This window comes from Macrotis lagotis, chromosome 4 (assembly GCF_037893015.1).
Source record: "Macrotis lagotis isolate mMagLag1 chromosome 4, bilby.v1.9.chrom.fasta, whole genome shotgun sequence".
Lineage (NCBI taxonomy): Eukaryota > Metazoa > Chordata > Mammalia > Peramelemorphia > Peramelidae > Macrotis > Macrotis lagotis.
In genome coordinates, this window is record NC_133661.1 from 259,349,660 (window position 1) to 259,369,173 (window position 19,514).

A 19,514-nucleotide genomic window follows, 5' to 3' on the forward strand; every position below is an offset into this window, starting at 1 on the left:
TATGTATAAAATTCTATAAAGAGGATAAATAGAAAATAATAGAGGCAAGGGCTTAGAATTCAGAGGAGTAAGGAAAGGCTTCTTTTAGAAGTTGGGATTTTAGTTGGGACTTGAAAGAAACCTAAGAAGTCAGTAGGCAGAACTGAGGAGGAAGGGAATTTCAAGCATGGGGGACAACCAGTTAATCAATGTCTGGAACTGAGAGAAGCAGAACCTTGTTTGTGGGGACATTAAAGAGTGGAGAGAAAAGTATAACAAGAAGAAGCTGTGTTATGAAGGACCCTGAATGCCAAACAGAAGATTTTGTATTTGATCCTAGAAGAGATAGGAAATCGTTGGAGTTTACCGAGTAGGACAGTGGCATGGTTGGATCCATGCTCCAGAAACATCAGCTAGGTGGCTGAATGGAGGATGGATTGGAGTGTGGAAAGACTTGAGTCAGGAAGTTTGCAATAACCCAGGAATAAGGTGATGAGGGCATGCCCCAGTGGTGGCAGTGTTAGAAGAGAGAAGGGGGCATATTTGAGAGATATTGCAAAGATATAACTGACATGACAACAACAAATTGGAGAGTGGGGAGGTAAGAGATAGTGATAAGATGAGAATAACACAAATGTTGTGAGTTTGAGGGTTGGCATTATGGTAGTTCCCTATATGGTAGAAAGGGAAAGAGTTTCAGGAGAAAGATGATGAGTTTGGTTTGGGACCTGTTGAGTTGAAGAAGTCTGTTGGACATCCATCTCAAGATGTTTGAAAGACTGTAAGAGATGCAAGAATGGAGGTCAAAAGAGAAATTGGGGGAGGAAAGATAAGTATGAGAATCATTAATATAGAGATGGTACTTAAATTCATGGGAGCTGATGAGATCACCAAATAAAGTAGTTTAGAGGGAGAAGAGGATCCCAGGAAGAATTTCATGGGATATCTATAGTTAAAAGATTTGACAAGGATCAGGATTCAACAAGGGAGACTGAGAAGAAATGTCAGAGGAAATAGGAGAGAATAGGAGGGTAGTGTCCTGAAAAACCTAGAGAGAAGAGTATTAAGGAGGAAAGAGTGATCAAGAATATCAAAGGCTACTAAGATGTTGAGGAGAACAAGGATTGAGGAAAAGGTCATTGATTTGGTAATTGAGACCACATATAATTTTTGTTTTTTAGGTTTTTGCAAGGCAAATGTGGTTAAGTGGCTGGCCCAAGGCCACACAGCTAGGTAATTATTAAGTGTCTGAGACCAGATTTGAACCCAGGTACTCCTGACTCCAAGGCCGGTGCTTTATCCATTATGCCACCTAGCCACCCCACCCATAATTTTTGAAAGAGCAGATCTGGTGGAATGATAAGATGGGAAGTCATATTGTAAAGGGTTATGAAGGCAGTAGAAGGAAAGGAAGTGGAGACACCTATTTTTTGTTGACATAATGGGCAGATGATATATAGGATATTAGTGGGCATGGAAGTATTTGAGATTTTTGAGGAAAGGAGGAATCATGGATATGTTTGTAGGCAATAGGAAAGTAGCCAACATACAAAGTGAGACTGAAAACTAGTGATAGAGATGATGGAAAGAGAAATTTTTTGTAGGAGACAGAATGAAATAAAATTGCTTGAGCAGGTAGAAGGGTTAGCTTTGGTAAAATGGAAGGACACCTCATCATGTCAGATGAATGAAGAAAACAGCAGTAGAAAGTATATGAATGAGAGGAGAAAAAAGAGAAGATTCCTCACAAATAACTTCACGGAGTTTTTTTCTGTAAAATATGAAGCAAGTTTCTCAGCTGAGAGAGTGAGGAGTAGGAGAGAAGGCTTGAGGAAGAAAAGATATGAAAGAGCCATTGTGGAGAGGGGATAGTGAGTTGATAAGGGAGGTGTAGCAGAATTGTCTCACAGTGCTGAAGGTCCAATTGAAGTTGTGTAACTTAAATTTGAACCCAATTAGAATGTTGCATAACTTTCTCCATCTTTATTCAACAGCACATCTAAAGAAGTAAGGGACAGAAATTTTAGGTAATATTTACAATGTAGAACTAGAAGGACAATAAAACAAGTTCTATTCTGTCTCAATTTATGTCTCACCACAAACAATGATTAGTGACTACATAATCTTGACATATACATCGTAAGATGTGTTTGCCATATGTTTTTTCAATTATTATTCAACCTAGAGTATTGTTTATCAAAAACTTTACTATTCCGTAAATGGAATCAGGTTACATTACAAGCTCTGAAAACCAATAGTAATACATATAAGATTTTGTAATAGCCCTTTTCCAGATTATATTATATATCTCCTCTATTAAAATTCTAGTCTAGGGGTAGCTAGGTGGCACAGTGGATAAAGCACGGGTCCTGGAATCAGGAGTACCTGGGTTCAAATCCGGTCTCAGACACTTAATAATTACCTAGCTGTGTGGCCTTGGGCAAGCCACTTAACCCCATTTGCCTTGCAAAAAACCTAAAAAAAAAATCTAGTCTGCTCCCTCATTATGTTGAAAAATGCCCTAAGGTTCTTGAAAATTATACAAATAGACCAAAAGCTATGGCAACAAGCAAACATTTATTGTCTTTTTTCTTTCAAATATATTATTTATTTCATTATTTCCCAATTATGTGCAATTTTTTAAAAAATTCACTTAAAATTTTTTCAACTTGAATTCTCTTCTGATTATTCATATAAAGTTATGTAATACATTTTCATATTAACCATGTTGCAAAGAATATGCAGATAAAACAATAAAAATAAAAGTTTTTTTAAAAATATGCTTAAATTGACATTTAGAGTTCATCAGTTCTCTTTCTGGGGATACATAGCATTTTTCATCATGCAGTCTTTGGAATTATCTTGGATCATTGTTTCAGTCAGAGTATCAAGTCTTTCACAGTTGATTATCCTTATTTGCTATTATTATTATTATGTATAATGTTGTTCTGGTTCTACTCACTTCACTTTTTAAAAAAGAATTATAAATATTTTATTTGTTTTTCCAACTACATACAATGGTACTTTTTACCAATCATATTTTGGTGAGATTTTGAATTTTACAATTTTTCTTCCTCCCTCCCTTCCCTCCCTTCTCCTCCCTGACAGAATGCAATCTGATATAGACTTTCCATTTGCAACCATGCTAAACATAGATTGAAACTGAATGTATTGTAAGGGAAGAATAAGATCCAAAAGGAACAAATTTACATAGAACATAAGACAGCTTTGATCTTCATTTAAACTCCAGAGTTCTTTCTCTGGATACAGATAGTATTTTCCATCACAAGTCCTTTAAAATTGTCTTTGATTATTGTACTGCTGAAATGAACAAGACTATCATTGTTGTTGGTGTGTATAATGTTCTTCTGGTTCTGCTCGTTTCACTCCACATCAGTTCATGCAAGTCATTCCAGGCTTTTCTGAAATCCCATCCCTCATGATTTCTTATATAACAATAGTGTTATATATATATATATATATATATATATATATATATATATATATATATATATATATATAACCACAATTTGTTCAGTCATTTCTCAATGACTCAAGGCATTCCTTCAATTTCCAATTCTTTGCCTCGAATAAGAGCTGCTATGAATATTTTTGTACATGTAGGATTTTTACATACCCAGTAGTGGTAGTGCTGGATCAAAAGGTATGTACATTTTTATCTTCCTTTCAATATAATTCCAAATTACTCTTCAGAAAGGTTGGATCAGTTCACAATTATACCAATAATTAATTAGTGTCCCAGATATCCCACATCCCTCCCCCCAACATTGATCAATATCCTTTCTGGTCATATTGGCCAATCTGAGAGGTGTGAGGTGGTACCTCAGAGATACTTTAATTTGCATTTCTCTAATCAGTAATGATTTAGAGCAATATTTCATATGACTATAGATATCTTTACTCACTTCACTTTGCATGAGTTTATGTAAGTGTTCCATTTTTTTCTGAAATCATCTTGCTCATCATTTTTTTCTTTTTTTAAATTTTATTTAAGCAATGGGGTTAAGTGACTTGCCCAAGATCACACAGCTAGGCAATTATTAAATGTCTGAGACTGGATTTGAACTCAGGTCCTCTTGACTTCCAGATCCAGTGCCCTATCCACTGCACCACCTAGCTGTCACTTGCTCATCATTTTTTAGAGCACAATAGTATTCTCTCACAATCATATACTACAACCAACTTGTTCAGTTGTTCCTCAACTGATGGGAGTTTCTTCAATTTTCAGTTCATTTCTACTACCAAAAAAGAATTGTTATAAGCATTTTTGTGAATACAGGTTCTTTCAATTTTTCTTTGATCCTTTTGGGATACAGACTTTTCCTACCTCAAATCTATGCATAGATTTGTAAGCCTTTGAGCATAGTTTCAAATTGTTCTCCAGAATGGTTGAACTAGTCCACAATTCCACCAACAATGCATTAGTGTCCTAATTTTTTCACATCACCTCCAGGATTTCTCATTTTCCTTTTCTGTCATGAAAGACTATTTGCTAAGTGTGAGGTAGTACTTCAGAGTTGCTTTAATTTGCATTTCTTTAATCAGTAGTGATTAAGAGAATTTTTTCAGGTGAATATTGATAGCTTCTGGAAAACTTCTTGTTCACATCCTTTGACCATTTATCAACTGAGCAATAGTGTTTATTTTTATAAATTTAAATCAGTTCCTTACATATTTGAAAAACTAGGACTTTCTAAGAGAAATTTTCTGTAAAAAAATTGTCATAGGAGTTATACTTATTAGAATATATCAGAAATATGAAACTCCAGTAGGAAGTGAGATATCTCCATTCAAACTAAGAAGCCTCAATCTCACTCAAAGGGAAATTTTCCAAAATATCTAGGGAGACAAGATAGAAATTGAGATTTTGTCAAGAAGTAGGCTTTCCATGACATGTCTTCAGCTTACCAAGTCTTTTTTTCTATCTCCCGATGTCTGGAACTGGTCCCTAAAAAGTTCTTTTACAATGTTTCTCAAAGAAACAATGTTTCCTCTCTCAAAAGCTCTTGAATCAACTCTACCATTTATTTGTATGGTTGAGAAGATGAATGCAAACTCTGAATACTCTGAACTACAGTTGCAATTTGCATCTTGTTCCCTGGTCATGCTCAGCAATCTCTAAGTCAATCTGGAGCTACAAAGTAGCAGTAAGCAAAACATATCAGATTTGGCTGGAAGCCTGGTTGTAATGGAGACTCTTGAACTCTAGCAAGGCTTTGGAGGAGTTGTAATTTTCATAGAAAGAAAACCAATGTAATGAAATCTCAAGTCTTTGAAATACTAAAAGCTTGATGTATTCTACCCTTAATTTTAAAGTGATAGGAGCCTCATAAAAGATTAGATTGTGAACTCCTTGGGTTAAGGAACTTTTTTGTCTTTCTTTGCATTCCCAGAGTTTAGCGACATAGGTGGCATTTAAAAAATGTTTATAGACCATTAACTTGTAAAATAATATAGATATATAAAATATATTTATATGTAAAATATTATAATAAATAATATAATATATATAAAATTATGTGTTTAGAAGGTTATTTTTAAAAGATAATTAATTTATCCAGTCATGTTTTCTTCTCAACAAGTATAACTTGAAATATTTATCTATTCCCCTGACTGAGTACATATCATTTTAAAACTAATTAGTAAGTTTGGCATTTTTAAATGTATCCTAAGGAACAAGGATAGTTTTTTTTAACAGTTAAGGGAGGAAAAGCTGGAAAGAAAGTTATGACTTGCATTTTAAAAGAAAATCTCAGATAGATATATCTATATGTGTGTGTGCATTGCTATATACATATATATATACTTATATACATAAAGAATATATACATATATCTATAAGATATATATTATATAATTGTATATAAGAAAAAATCCATTTCAATTTTGAAGCTGCAACTAAAATCTTCTGACATCTTAGACAATTAAATGAAGAATGCTATTATTTAATATGCTTAACAATTGATTTCAAGCAAATTCATTTATCTATTTAACATTTGAAAGCTTAATATGTAGACTTTCATCCTCAATATTTAAGAAACAAATATGTAATTCTGACCTAGTACTCATCTTAGACACTGGAGAAAAGAACATTGCAAACTTGTGGTCTGTTTCCTGTTCTCCTGAGCCATACCTCAGATATTTTGAAAAAATTTCGAGTATTCATTTAAGCTACCTCAAACTAGATACAATAAAATTCACCTTAAGTTCTTTAGTTTTTCAGAGAAGATATCTTAAAGTTTCTTGAGCATTGCTACATGCTTTAATAATATTTTTTTAAAACAGAGCAAGCCTTTAGAAGGGATATATGCCAGGAAAGCACAACTACATGCTTTGTTTGACATCTTAGGAAAAAAAATTGGGAAGAGCCACAGAATTCACCTCACATACAATACAATTTCAATGCCAGCTGTCTGAAATATCTGCCATCCCTAAACAAATAAAGCAGGACACAGACTCTTTTAAAGAGAAAGGAATAAAATGCTGAGTCATAGCCACAATTCCGGGTGAGTTTACATTCATTATCTCAGTGATTCAAGTCACATTTCTTGATCTCAAGTCTGAACTGAGTCAAGTGAAGAGAATACTTGAGCAGATCATCCAAGGGGGAGTTTCTTCTAGCAGAGGGAACTTGAGCCAAACTGGCTTGTGGGGAATACATTTTTAGCTGGAGATATTGGTAGAAAGTGACTGAAAAACCTTAGAATGATGAGGGCAAAGCAAGTCAGGATTGGGCATGTTCATAAACATATATTTTAGTTTGGGTTTTTTTTTTTTAGGTTTTTGCAAAGCAAACGGGTTAAGTGGCTTGCCCAAGGCCACACAGCTAGGTACTTATTAGGTGTCTGAGGTCATATTTGAACTCAGGTACTCCTGACTCCAGGGCCAGTACTCTATCCATTGCACCACCTAACCACCCCCATAAACATATATTTTAAAGAAATCAATTAACTGTGCTTCACTGATGGAGTTCAAGTACAGTTCAATTAAAATTTAAAGATTTTTTTCATATCATCAAAAGCCAAGAAAAAGGCTATTTTAAAAAAAACACTATTATTATAAAAGACTTTTCTTTTGCTATTACTGCTCTCATCTATTTTTTATTTTTTGCAAGCAATGGGGTTAAGTGGCTTGCCTAAGGCCACACAGCTAGGTAATTATTAAGTGTCTGAGGCTGGATTTGAACTCGGGTACTCCTGACTCCAGGGCTGGTGCTATATCCACTGCACCACCTAGCCACCCTCATAAGCTATTTTTAACTAGGGGAAATAGCTCAACTACACATTTTCAGAGGGGAAAAACTCAATGGCACATAAAATACTAACATATTTGTGACTGTGGGTTTTAGTACTAATTCTTTCTTTTTAATTTATTTTTTCCAGACTGACTTCTTTTTATTTATTTATACATTACTAAAATAGTCTTGTTGTAAGAGTAAACATAATTGCTCCTTCCCCTACAAAAACAAAAAATCTCGTGAGAAATAAAGTGAAAGTAAGAGGGGGAAAAAGTGCTTTAGTCTGTGTTCCGATCCCATCAGCTCTGTCTCATGGTGGATTCCATTCTTTATCAAAAGTCCATCAGAAAAGTTACTTCCATATTTTTCCACAGTTGCTATTACTGCTTGTAATTCCCTCCATTTATTTCTCCCCACTACCAATTACTTTATTTTCTCTCCCATTTCATTCTGTCCCTCATCAAAAGTGTGCTGTGGGTCAGCCAAGTAACACAGCGGACAGAGCAGCAGTCCTAGGGCCAGGAGGCCCCAAGCCAACATCCCACCCCCAGCACCCACCCATCCCCGTGGTCCCAGACAGGCCATCCAATCCCACCACCTTGCAAAAAGTAAAAAAAAAAAGAAAATGTATTATATTTGACTATCCTCTCCCATGATCCCTCTTCTCTATCTTCTACCTCTCCCTCCCTTCCCCATCCCCTTTCTCTCCTTTTCCCCCCTCTAGTTTTCTATGCCCTATTAAGTATATATGTTGTTTCCTTTCTGAGCCATTTCCAATGAAAATGAAGTTCCCTCCGTCCCCCCTCACCTTCCCCGGCTTCCATACCATTGAAAAATCTATTTCTTGACTCTTTTACATGAAATATCTTAGTCTATTCCACCTCTCATTTCCTTTCTCCCAGTACTTTTCCTTTTTACTCACTGACTCCATTTAAAAAATATATTATACCTTCAAAATTCGGCTCTCTCCTGTGTCACAACTATAAAAGCTCCTTCCAACTGCTCTACTAAATGAGGTTCATATGAGTATTATCTCTATCATCTTCCCACGCAAGAATACATGCAATTCACCATCGTTAAATCCCTCATAATTTACCTTTCTTGTCCACTCTCTCTCTCTATACTTCACCTTGAGTCCTGTACTTGAAGATCAAACTTTCTGCTCAATTCTGGTCATTTCAAAAGGAACATAGGAAATTCCCCTGTTTCATTGAAAGTCCATCTTTTCCCTTGAAAGAAGATGATCAGTTTTGCTGGGTAGTTGATTCTCAGTTGCATTCCAACCTTTTGTCTTCTGGAATATTATATTCCAAGCCCTATGAGCCCTTAATGTGGATGCTGCTAAAACCTGTGTGATCCTGACTGCAGTTCCATGATATTTGAATTGCTTTGTTCTGGCAGCTTGTAATATTAGATCTTTTTTTTAGGGGTTTTTTTTTTTGCAAGGCAAATGGGGTTAAGTGGATTGCTCAAGGCCACACAGCTAGGTAATTATTAAGTGTCTGAGGCCGGATTTGAACTCAGGTGCTCCTGACTCCAGGGCTGGTGCTCTTATCCATTGCGCCACCTAGCCACCCCAATATTGGATCTTTTTCAAGAGGAGATCAATAGATTCTCTCAATTTCAATTTAACACTCTGCTTCTAGGATATCAGAACAATTTTCCTGTAGAAGTTCTTTTAAAATGAAGTCAAGGCTCTTTTTCCTGATGATGACTTTCTGGTAGCCCAATAATTTTTAAATTGTCTCTTCTAGATCTATTTTCCAGATCCATTGTTTTTTCAGTAAGATATTTCATGTTTTCGTCTAGTTTCATTCTTTTGATATTGTTTATTGTGATTCCTTGCAAAGTCATCAGCTTCCTTTAGCTCCTTTCTATATTTGAAGGATTTATTTCTTCAGAGAGTTTTCTTATCTCCTTTATCCATCTGGTCAATTCTGCTTATAAAGATATTTTTTCTCCTCATTAACTTTTTAAACTGTTTATTTTCCATTTGACCTAATGTAATTTTTAGTATCTTATTTTCCTCAGCATTTTTTTTGGATCTCGACTAAGCTGTTGACTTGGTTTTCATGATTTTTTCTGCATCTCCTTCATTTCTCTTCCCAATTTTTCCTCTACTTTTCTCTTACTTGATTTTCAAAATCTTTTTTGAGCTCTAAAATAGCCTGAGCCCAACTTCTATATTTCTTGGAGGATTTATATGCAGAAGCGTGGACTTTCTCATCTTCTGATTGTTTTGGTTTTCCATGGGACCAAACTAATTGTCTATGGTCAGGTTCCTTTTTTTCTATTTACTTATTTCCCCAGCCTATGCTTAGTTTGGGGTGCTTCCTGAGATTTTGAATATTATTGGGATACCCCCACAAGGACCTTAGTATGTGACTATTTGTGTGGAAAAAGTAGTGACTGTAGACCACAAAGACAGAGGCAAAGGTATCTCTCCTGAACTTGCAAATACCCCAGCAATGCATGTTTTAGGAATTTCATTTATTTATTTATTTATTTTACAAACACTAAAGCCCCTTAAGGAGACAGTTTTTGGTATAATTCTATTGTATGAATAAAAAAATTAAGTTTTATGTACAAAGCATCATATTATGTGCTAAGGCTACAAGCAAGATGGTCCTTGCTCTTAAAGAACTCATGAGTACGAGGTTTCAGCTATAAATCAAATAGAAAGGCCCCATAGTTTTTAGGGTATCAATGGCAAAGTAGATGGTAATTTATCTTAGCATATTTGTTGACACATAATGTCTGAGTCATCATGAACCCCTTTTGGGTTTTCTTTGTAAAGAATTATTCCATCTTCAGAAAATTTTACAGATGAGGAAGCTAAGGCAAATATGGTTAAGGACTTGCCTAGAGTCACACAGCTAGAAAGTGGCTGAGGCCAGTATTCTATCCATGGTGTGCCAGCTAGCTCTTTATCTTAGCATAGTATCTGCCACATCATAGACACTTGAAAATGCTTATTATGATTTGCTGCTAATGTTATTTCCACTGATAGAACCATATCCATTTCTGATGATAAACCATTTAACTGTGGACTTTGGGGGTAAGAACTTTATTTTATAGGCCTCCAGTAGCTTCTTCAATGCTTTATTATAAAGTGACCACAGGTTCTCAAAGGTGAAGCCTGGGGGATGGACCCTCTAACAGACACCTACAATTTGAAGACTAGCCCAAGGTCAAAGAAACTTGTCAAGAGAAGAGTCATCAGGTGATTCCCACCCTCCCCACTGCCTCCCCTCCAACCACAGAAACTCAGAGAAATTATCTATTAATGGTGGGAATACTCACAGATCTGTCACAGTATTGTAAATGAAGAGGAGGATGGTAATTTGTGCTCTCTTCACTCTAATATACAAGAAGTCTTCTATAAATTGACATTGAATTCTAGATGTTTTGAAGGTATGGAGATAAAAAGGCATATATGGCACAACACATCACTACTCCTATCAAATATTATTGAGAACAGAATTACTCATGTACTGCTTGGTAGATTTCTTGGATACACACACACACACACATTTTACATATATATATTATATATATATATACATATATATAATATGTACATACACATACTTCTATATGTGTGCATATACAGGTGTAAAAATACCTATATATTATGCCTATATATACATGTATATGTGTATCTATATGTGTATAATTATAAACAAAATTCTTTTGGTCTGTTTTTGCTTGGTACAATACCCCAATAAAAGGTAAGATGATAATGGGATGCATTTTCAATTTCTCTGAAATTGTGTCTTTGGAAGGGACATTTTTCTAATTTTTTTTTTGGCAAGGTAGGGTCTCACAAGCTAGTAGTATCTGAATATCTGAGGCCTACTTTGAAGTCAGGTCCCTCTTGACTCTAGGGCAGGTGTTCCATATACTATGTCACCTAGCTGCTCCCGGAAGGGGCATTTTTCAGTGCTACATATGGCAACTTACCATAGTCATAGCAAAATTGGATGCTGGGATGGGGTATTAGTTCTCAGATGATTAGAAGCCTCAGATGTTACTTTGTTTTTTGAGCTCATCTACTTCTGATATTGCTCCAAATTATGTGTGAAAATATGTAGTTAATTTTTTTCCTGAGGTGCTTGTTTATATTTCTCATCAAAGAATCCTAGAATGCTGTTTGCTCCAAGAGGCTTTCAAGATAATCTAGTTTAACTTCATTTACAGATGAGAAAAATGAGGCTCAGAAATAGTTAATTTCCCCAACTCACAAGAGGTAGTAGATAATAGGATGCTGAGCCAATAGTGAAATGACCAAAAGGTCTAGAAAATAAAATAACTGGTGATATATGTGCATTAAACTCTGCAAACACACTCAGTATGGAGACAAAAACTACAGATGCTGCAGATACAGCCTTTTTTAGATAGTGAAGTTAAGGCTAAGACAAGTGAAATGATTTGACTACATTCACACAAAATTAAAAAAAAATTTTAAATCTTACAACCCCCCCCCCCAAATTAGCTTCTCTCCCTGCCACCCACCCACAGAGGGCAGTATGATAGTCTACATTGTTTCCATGCTATACATTGATCAAAATTAAATGTGTTGAGAGAAAAACCATATCCCTAAGGAAAAAATAGAAAAGATAGCAAACTTAGATAACTTTTTTTAAAAATCAAGGTCTTTGGTTTTTGTTTAAACTCCACAATTCTTTCTTTGGATACAGATGATATTCTCCATTGTCCCTGATTATTGCACTGATGAAATGAGTAAATCCATTAAGATTGATCATCAACCTTATGCTGCACACTTAGTATTTTAACCCAGGTTTTTCTGATTCAATGTCCAATGCTATTCACTATATCACATTATAAATATTTTATAAAATAAATTTTGGGGAGAAGAGCATGTGAGTAAAAATGGACAGGTAAAAAATCATTACATTTATATAGAATTTTGATGTTTATTAAGTGTTTTTGCTATTTTCTCATTAGATCCTCTTAATAATATTGTGGGAAAGGTTTTATTGGAATTATTGTCCCTAATTTCCAAAAGAGAAAACTGAGGCCCTGGGACTTAAATATAAGTCATACAAATAGCAGCAGAGAAGCATCATTTTGGGGTTTAGGTCTTCCTGTCTTCTATTTTTAGCATTCTTTCCCCACAATGCCATCCTTCATATTAAAACACATACAAATTTTGGTAGTTCTCTGGAAAAAAGTTTTTTAAAACTATGCTCATTTTTTTATTGTGATACTTGCTTGGAAAAATCTCCTCCAAACTGAATTCACTGGAGTTAAGAATACTGTCCAGATATTGTTCTTAATATATTTGCATAGGTACTTGCCTAAAAACTGCCATAGTTTGTATTAAATGTTCTGGCTATTGCTTGATTCCCTTCCCTACCCCCCCCCCCCCCAAAGAAAATGAAATGCTGGAGGAAAATCTAGACATCAGTAACAGTGGTTGCAGTGAATCTCAAATATTATTTTTTTTTACTATTCTGTATTATTTATATTATTATTTATGAAGATGAGTTTTCTTGGTATAAAAACAATTTAATACTGAAATTTCCTCCATGATGTGTCTGTCTGTAAAGGATACTGTGCTTCAAAGGGTTTTTAATTTAAAAGAAACTTCAAAAAGCTCTAAATTAAATTTAACATATTACCCTAAAAATATGGTACACATTTAGTGTTTGCTAAATACAAATAAATTCTCCCCCTGGTGGCCTGAACTGGATATACATCACAATTTACAATCTTGCAATTTCAGAACTGTTCATCACTCAATATTTCATTTAACATAGGTACATATCTACATTCCATATAAAACTCACATTATCTAATTCTAAATGTACACTCAAGAAGTAACATTTTCTGTTGGTGCAGTTCAGATACACTTAAAATAAATGCCTCTGATGGTCCACTTATTTTTAAGTAATTTATAGTAACAACAAAGAGTATTCTTACCAAATGATGGACTGCTTATCCAAAGATGCATCTGGTAACTGCATACCTGATATGAATTTATTGGGCAATATTTCTCCCAATCAAGCCCCCTACCTCTTCCCAATTTGCCTGCCATGAGGCTTTCAATTCCATCATTAATTAGGATTAATTTCTTTCAGTTTGTTTTGAAGTCACCAATTAAAATCCAAATAGCCTTGGAAGGTCTAAGACTCTAAGCTCTACCAACTAGGAACATACTGGTCATGGTATTAATCAGTTTAGCTTGCCAAGAACTCAAGAGTTGGTCCTTGGGTTAATAGGATGGTCAAGGGAGTTGGAGATAGAAGGTAGAACAAGAGCTGGTATTGAGGCAGGAGGTTATGAGCAGCAAGGGAGCATTATGAGAGTTCTCATACTGGGGAAAGGATATTGAGGGATAGTACATTGTAAAACAAAAATGGAGGTTTTTTCCCCCTTGACTCCTGTCTCACTTGTTGCAATTATTGATATTATATAGCAATTGCTAGATCATTTTGAAGTTAAAATTATTGAAATTATTTCTGCTCTGAAACTTTTGAATTAAAACTAGCTGTTAGATACTGACTATATAAAACAGATACATAAATATTACTAACAGCTGAAATGAGTTGATAATTTAATGTTATATAGTACATATTATAGTAAAATAATTATAATCAGTATAATGTTGACCAAATACTAATCCATTCCACCTACTCAAATATTAGTGCAAATAATTATATATTTATAATGCATATTTATAATGCATCACTGTAGCTTCATTCATATCATGTCTTCTGAGTAAGTACTTTTCTTTCGAAGTTGTTTGCTAACTTAACTATGTGAAATATTCATACTTGAATTAACTTTGGATATAAGACTACACAACCTTTGAAACTCACCAGGTAATTTTAGGGAATTACCTTAGAATTGTAAGATCCTTTTAAAGTTAACTGGTACTCTCTGCCAACAATGGTAAAGAAGTAGATGATAAAGAAAAAAAAACCAAGTATTTAAATGGCAGTTGTTAGCTTACTATGCACACACATAAATTGGTTTGTGAGTTCTTTCAATATGATTCGATGTCTCTAAAATTTGATTCTTCCAGTTTGCATTTTGAATGAGGAAGAAAAAATTTAACCAAGAACAATTTTTCAAAGGTCCTATACCAATCTTCCAAATGGGTTTTAATTCACATTTTAGTTAGTTACAGGTCTAGGTCCTACAACAATAGCTTTCATTTAAGCATTGTTTTATGGTCTGCAAAGTGCTGTCTTCATAACCACCATATGATGTGTTGTGAATGTAGCATCAATCTCATTTTACAGACTGAGGAGTAATTAAAAAAACAGAGAAGTCAGAGCTTGAACACAGATCCATCTCCCAAATTTAATCCTATTTTCACTCCATCATAGGTATTTCTTCCTATGCTGATATTATGTCACATAAGAAGAGATTTTCTTTACCTGAAAAATATAGGGATTTAAACATTCAGTGTATATGAAAGAAGAAACTAGTTTTCTTGTAACTTCCAAGTGGATATTTATTATTCATGAGAGAATAGTATCACCTAAATTATTTATTTAGTGATATACCAATCAAACTACTAAAAAATTAATTTATTGAACTAGAAAAACTAACAAAATTCATGTGGAAGAACAAAAGGTCAAGAATATCAAAGGAATTAATGAAGGTGGCCTAGTCATACCACATTTAAAATTATATTATAAAGCATCAATCATCAAAACTGTTTGGTACTGGCCAAGAAATAGAGTGGTAAATCAGTGAAATAGATTAAGTATGAAAGAAAAGTAATAAATTAATAATCTGCTGTTTGATAAATTCAAAGACTCCAGCTTCTGGGACAAAAACCCACTCTTTGATTAAAAACTGTCGGGAAAACTGAAAGATAGTATGGCGGAGGCAAGGTATAGAGCTCTATCTCACACCTTCTACCAAGATAAGGGTGAAATGGGTACAGGATTTAGACATAAAAGGTGGTATCATAAAGCAGTTAGAACAAGGAATAGTTTTATCTGTCAGAGCTTTGTAAAGGGGAGCAATTTATGACAAGAGATTAGAAAACATTATAGAATGTGAAATGGGTAATTTTGATTACATTAAATTGAAAAGTTTTTGCACAAATAAAACCAATACAACCAAGATTAAAAGGAATGCAGTAAGTTGGGAAACAATTTTTATAATGTGTTTCTGATAAAATACTCTAAAATATTTAAGAACTGAGTCAAATTTATAAGAATACAAGTCATTTACCAATTGACAAATGGTCAAAGGATAGAAACAGGCAGTTATTAGATGAAGAAATTAAAGTTATGATCGTATGAAAAAAGTCTAAATCATTATTTAGAGAAATGAAAATTAAAACAATTCTGAGGTACCAACTCATACCTATCAGATTGACCAATATGACTTAACAAGGAAAATGATCAATACTGAAGAGGATGTGGGAAAACTGGGACACTAATGCATTGCTGGTGGAGTGTGAACTGATCCAACCTTTCTGGAGAACAAATCTATGCAGATTAAAGGTGATCCAACAATTCCACTACTAGGTCTATATTCCAAAAGTCCACATGCACAAAAATGTTTATAGCAGTTCCTTTTGTAGTGGCAAAGAATTGAAATTGAGGGGATGCCTATCAATCAGGGAATGGTTGAACAGATTGTGGTTATTGGAATGTGATGGAACACTATTATTCTATAAGAAATCATGAGGGGACAGGACTTCAGAATAGCCTGGACTTACACGAGCTGATGTTGAGTGAAGTGGGCAAAACTGGAACATTGTTGACACTAACAAATAACATTGTATGATCAACTAAGGACTTGCTTACCTCAGTACAAGAACATACCATCCATATCCAGAAAAGGAATTATGGAGTTTTAATGTGGACCAAAACTATTTTAAATTTTTGAAAGTTCTTTTATGTATTATGCTTTTTTCACCTTGTTTTTTCCCTTTTTCTTTCACAACATGATCAATATAGATATGTTTAACATAGCTATACACAGTTAAGCTAGATTAGATTGTTTTCTTCCAAGAGAGGGGGAAAGAGGGAGGGAGAAAAATGTGAAACTCAAAACCTTACCAAAAATGATTGCTGAAAACCATTTTTGCATGTAGTTGGGAAAATAGTTTATAAAAAGAGAAAACTATCTCTACAGTATTTCAACATGAATGGTTAGACCTTAAGTCAAAGCTGGGGGGTGTGCAGCTAATAATGGATGACAAAATCATGATAAAAACAATTATATCTCAACAGGCATTTGTAATGAACAAAATTCAAAAGGGAAAAGTGTAGAGACTTAAGTTTGTTGATAACTATCGAACTGAAAAAATCAACTGAATATAATAAGTATAGGATGGCTGGACATAATAAAAAGGATCTAAAAGTTTTAATGTAATGCAATTAAGATAATATGAGTTGGGGGGCAGCTAGGTGGTGCAGTGGATAGAGCACCAGCCCTGGAGTTAGGAGTACCTGAGTTCAAATCTGGCCTCAGACACTTAATAATTACCTAGCTGTGTGGCCTTGGGCAAGCCACTTAACCCCATTACCTTGCAAAAAATCCTAAAAAAAAAAAAGATAACATGAGTTGGGAAACCACAGAAGTTCATACAGCAAGTACCAGGATTTTATTGTTGTTTCAGTCATATCTAACACTCCATGATCCTAAATGGGATCTTAGCCAAAATACTAATGTTATTTCCTTTTCCAGCTCATTTACAGGTAAGAAAACTGGGGTAAATAGGTTAAGTGACTTGGCCGGGGTCTCCCAACTAGTAAAAGGCTGGATTTGAATTCAGGTCCTCCTGAGTCTTGGCCCAGCACTTGATCCACTGCTCCACCTAGCTGTCCCAAGGACAAAAGTGGTAACCCTGCTGTATTCTAGTCTGGGCTAAATAAAATTCTTGAGTCTCACACTTCAGGAGGGAATCTGGGTGTGGTTTAGTTTTGTTGAACTGCTTTTCCCCTCCCATTCCCATTTTTTCTTATTTCTGTGTTACAAGGGATGGTATTCTATAAAGGTGATGATAAATGAAGAAAGGGATATGCCTGAAAATGAATATCATTTAAAAACAAAAGAGAGCAATAGAAATGTGTTTAAAATAAATGTAAGATCATTGGGAGTAGGTTTAGCAAAATAAGGGGGAATGAAAGCATGAATTTGGATTGGTTCAAAGAACTGAGGATATTTTTGCCAAGAAGAGTCAAAAGATAGTATATGAATATTAGCATCAACTTTTGAAAATCAACTATGTGAAAGAATTCACATACTTTTTCACGTATTACTTGGCCAAAGAGAAAACTACGACCAATAAATGAAAGCTAACAATGAGGTAGATTTCAATTTAATATAAAGAAAAAGTAGCAAATTCTCATTTCTGTTCAAAAGTAGGATGGGTCGCCTAGGTTGATAAGAGTTCATAATCACTGGAAGTCTTCAAGGACTTGCTGAGTAACTACTTTTCAGAGACAGTGTAAAAGGGGTACAGATTATGTTTCAAAGAGAAGATGGACCTCGGAAATCACTGTTGAATTTTTTCACTTTTCATGAAAAATTATAGTAGAAATGGGTTATTATGAACAAAGAATTAATCATCAAATTCACAATCCAAATCTGAAAGAAAAGAAATCAAGGAAGGGCAATCATAAGTACTAAAAAATTCATTACTAAATAGTGAATATTATAATGAAACTTCAAAATAACTGGATTATAGTTATATACTTGGTACGTCAGTCAGTACCAACTTGTACTTGTCACTTAAAATTTCAGGCTTAGTTACATTTATTTAAATAAGGGCTATCCTTCCAAAGTATATATCAAATCAGTCCTTCTAAATTTCAAATGAAGAGGTGCAGATTATAACGAAAACTACTTATATTAAAAATAAAAACCAAGGAAGTTCTTATACATCAAAGACTTATTTTTGTATTGCATTTTGGAGACAAGATCAGTAGCATTTGGAAGAATATATTTTCTCAAAATATAAGATAAAAAACGGCAATATAAACAATGAGCAGTCAAAAGAAATTCGAGGGGTCCCAAATACAAACTCTCAGAAGTCAAAGGATTAAACACTGGAACCTGGCTATATCACTTCTCTGGTTCATGTCAAAACTGCCTTATAGGTGTAAAATTTTGTTGAGAGGCTTTTCATACAAGGTTGAATTAAGACTCACATTCTCCTAAATCCCACTTTAGGCATTATAGGTATGAATATACTTTCAACTGAGGATGTATAATGTGGTGGTTAAAACTGTCCTGCCTATAATAAAAGACAAAAACAGAGCTTGAACCAATGGTACTTTATTAAAGAGCTCCTCTAATTAAGTGGACTTCAGTTCTTTCTCATGATCTGAGATGCCCTCTTCTTCCAAGGTCCTGCTTTTTATAGAAACTGGTATTATTGGTATTACATACAGACTAATTCCATTGGCTGATATATGAAGCATAGGCTAGATTGAGCTAGAAGCAAACACTATGTCAGCAGTCAAGGGGTTGAGTAAAGCAAAAATATTTTCAGTAGGTAAAAATGACTAGGTGGTCATAAGATCGATGGTTTCCTTCTTAGGTTAGGTGGTAGGAGATGGAACAGACTATATATATTGACCAGGTAGTCATAAGATAGTCACTTGCTTATGTTGGACAAGAGAGAGAATGGACTGGAGGTTCAAAATTAAATTGGGGGACTCTCCATATGGTTGAGTCATCTCTATCATACTGGGTTTTGTCATCAAGACAAGGGGGGAAAAAAGGGTGGAGGGTCTCTAGCTGGCTTCCTAAGATTATGAAAGTGATCTCTGGGATCTAACGTACAGAGCTTATAATCATGAATCCCAAAGAATTCTATCATATTGATGTGATCCAACTGATTGGAATAGAGTGGACACCCAAATGAATTATTTCTCTGAACAGAAATGATGAAGATTATTTCTATTGTCAGGTTTCTAACTAATTAAAATATTTGTGTATAAAGTGGAGGAACAATTAATAGGAAAAGAAAGACAGAAAAGATAATGAATCTGGTTAAAAATAAAGGGAAAAATTGTTAACTTTCCAGCAGTTCTCTTACTTTTTTATCATTTTAATATGTCAGATAGAAGAGGCACAATGAGCTAAAAATATTCTACTATGGTATGAAACAAAGACCTGGTAATTCCATTTTTGGAGATCTTTTAAGAAGAGACCCACCATATATTCCAAATGGTTAAATCACCTGTCTAAAAGCAATATCTAAAAGAGTCACATAATCTTTTGAGATTTCTCCTATTATTTTTTGATTCTTTATGCTAAACATTCAGTATGG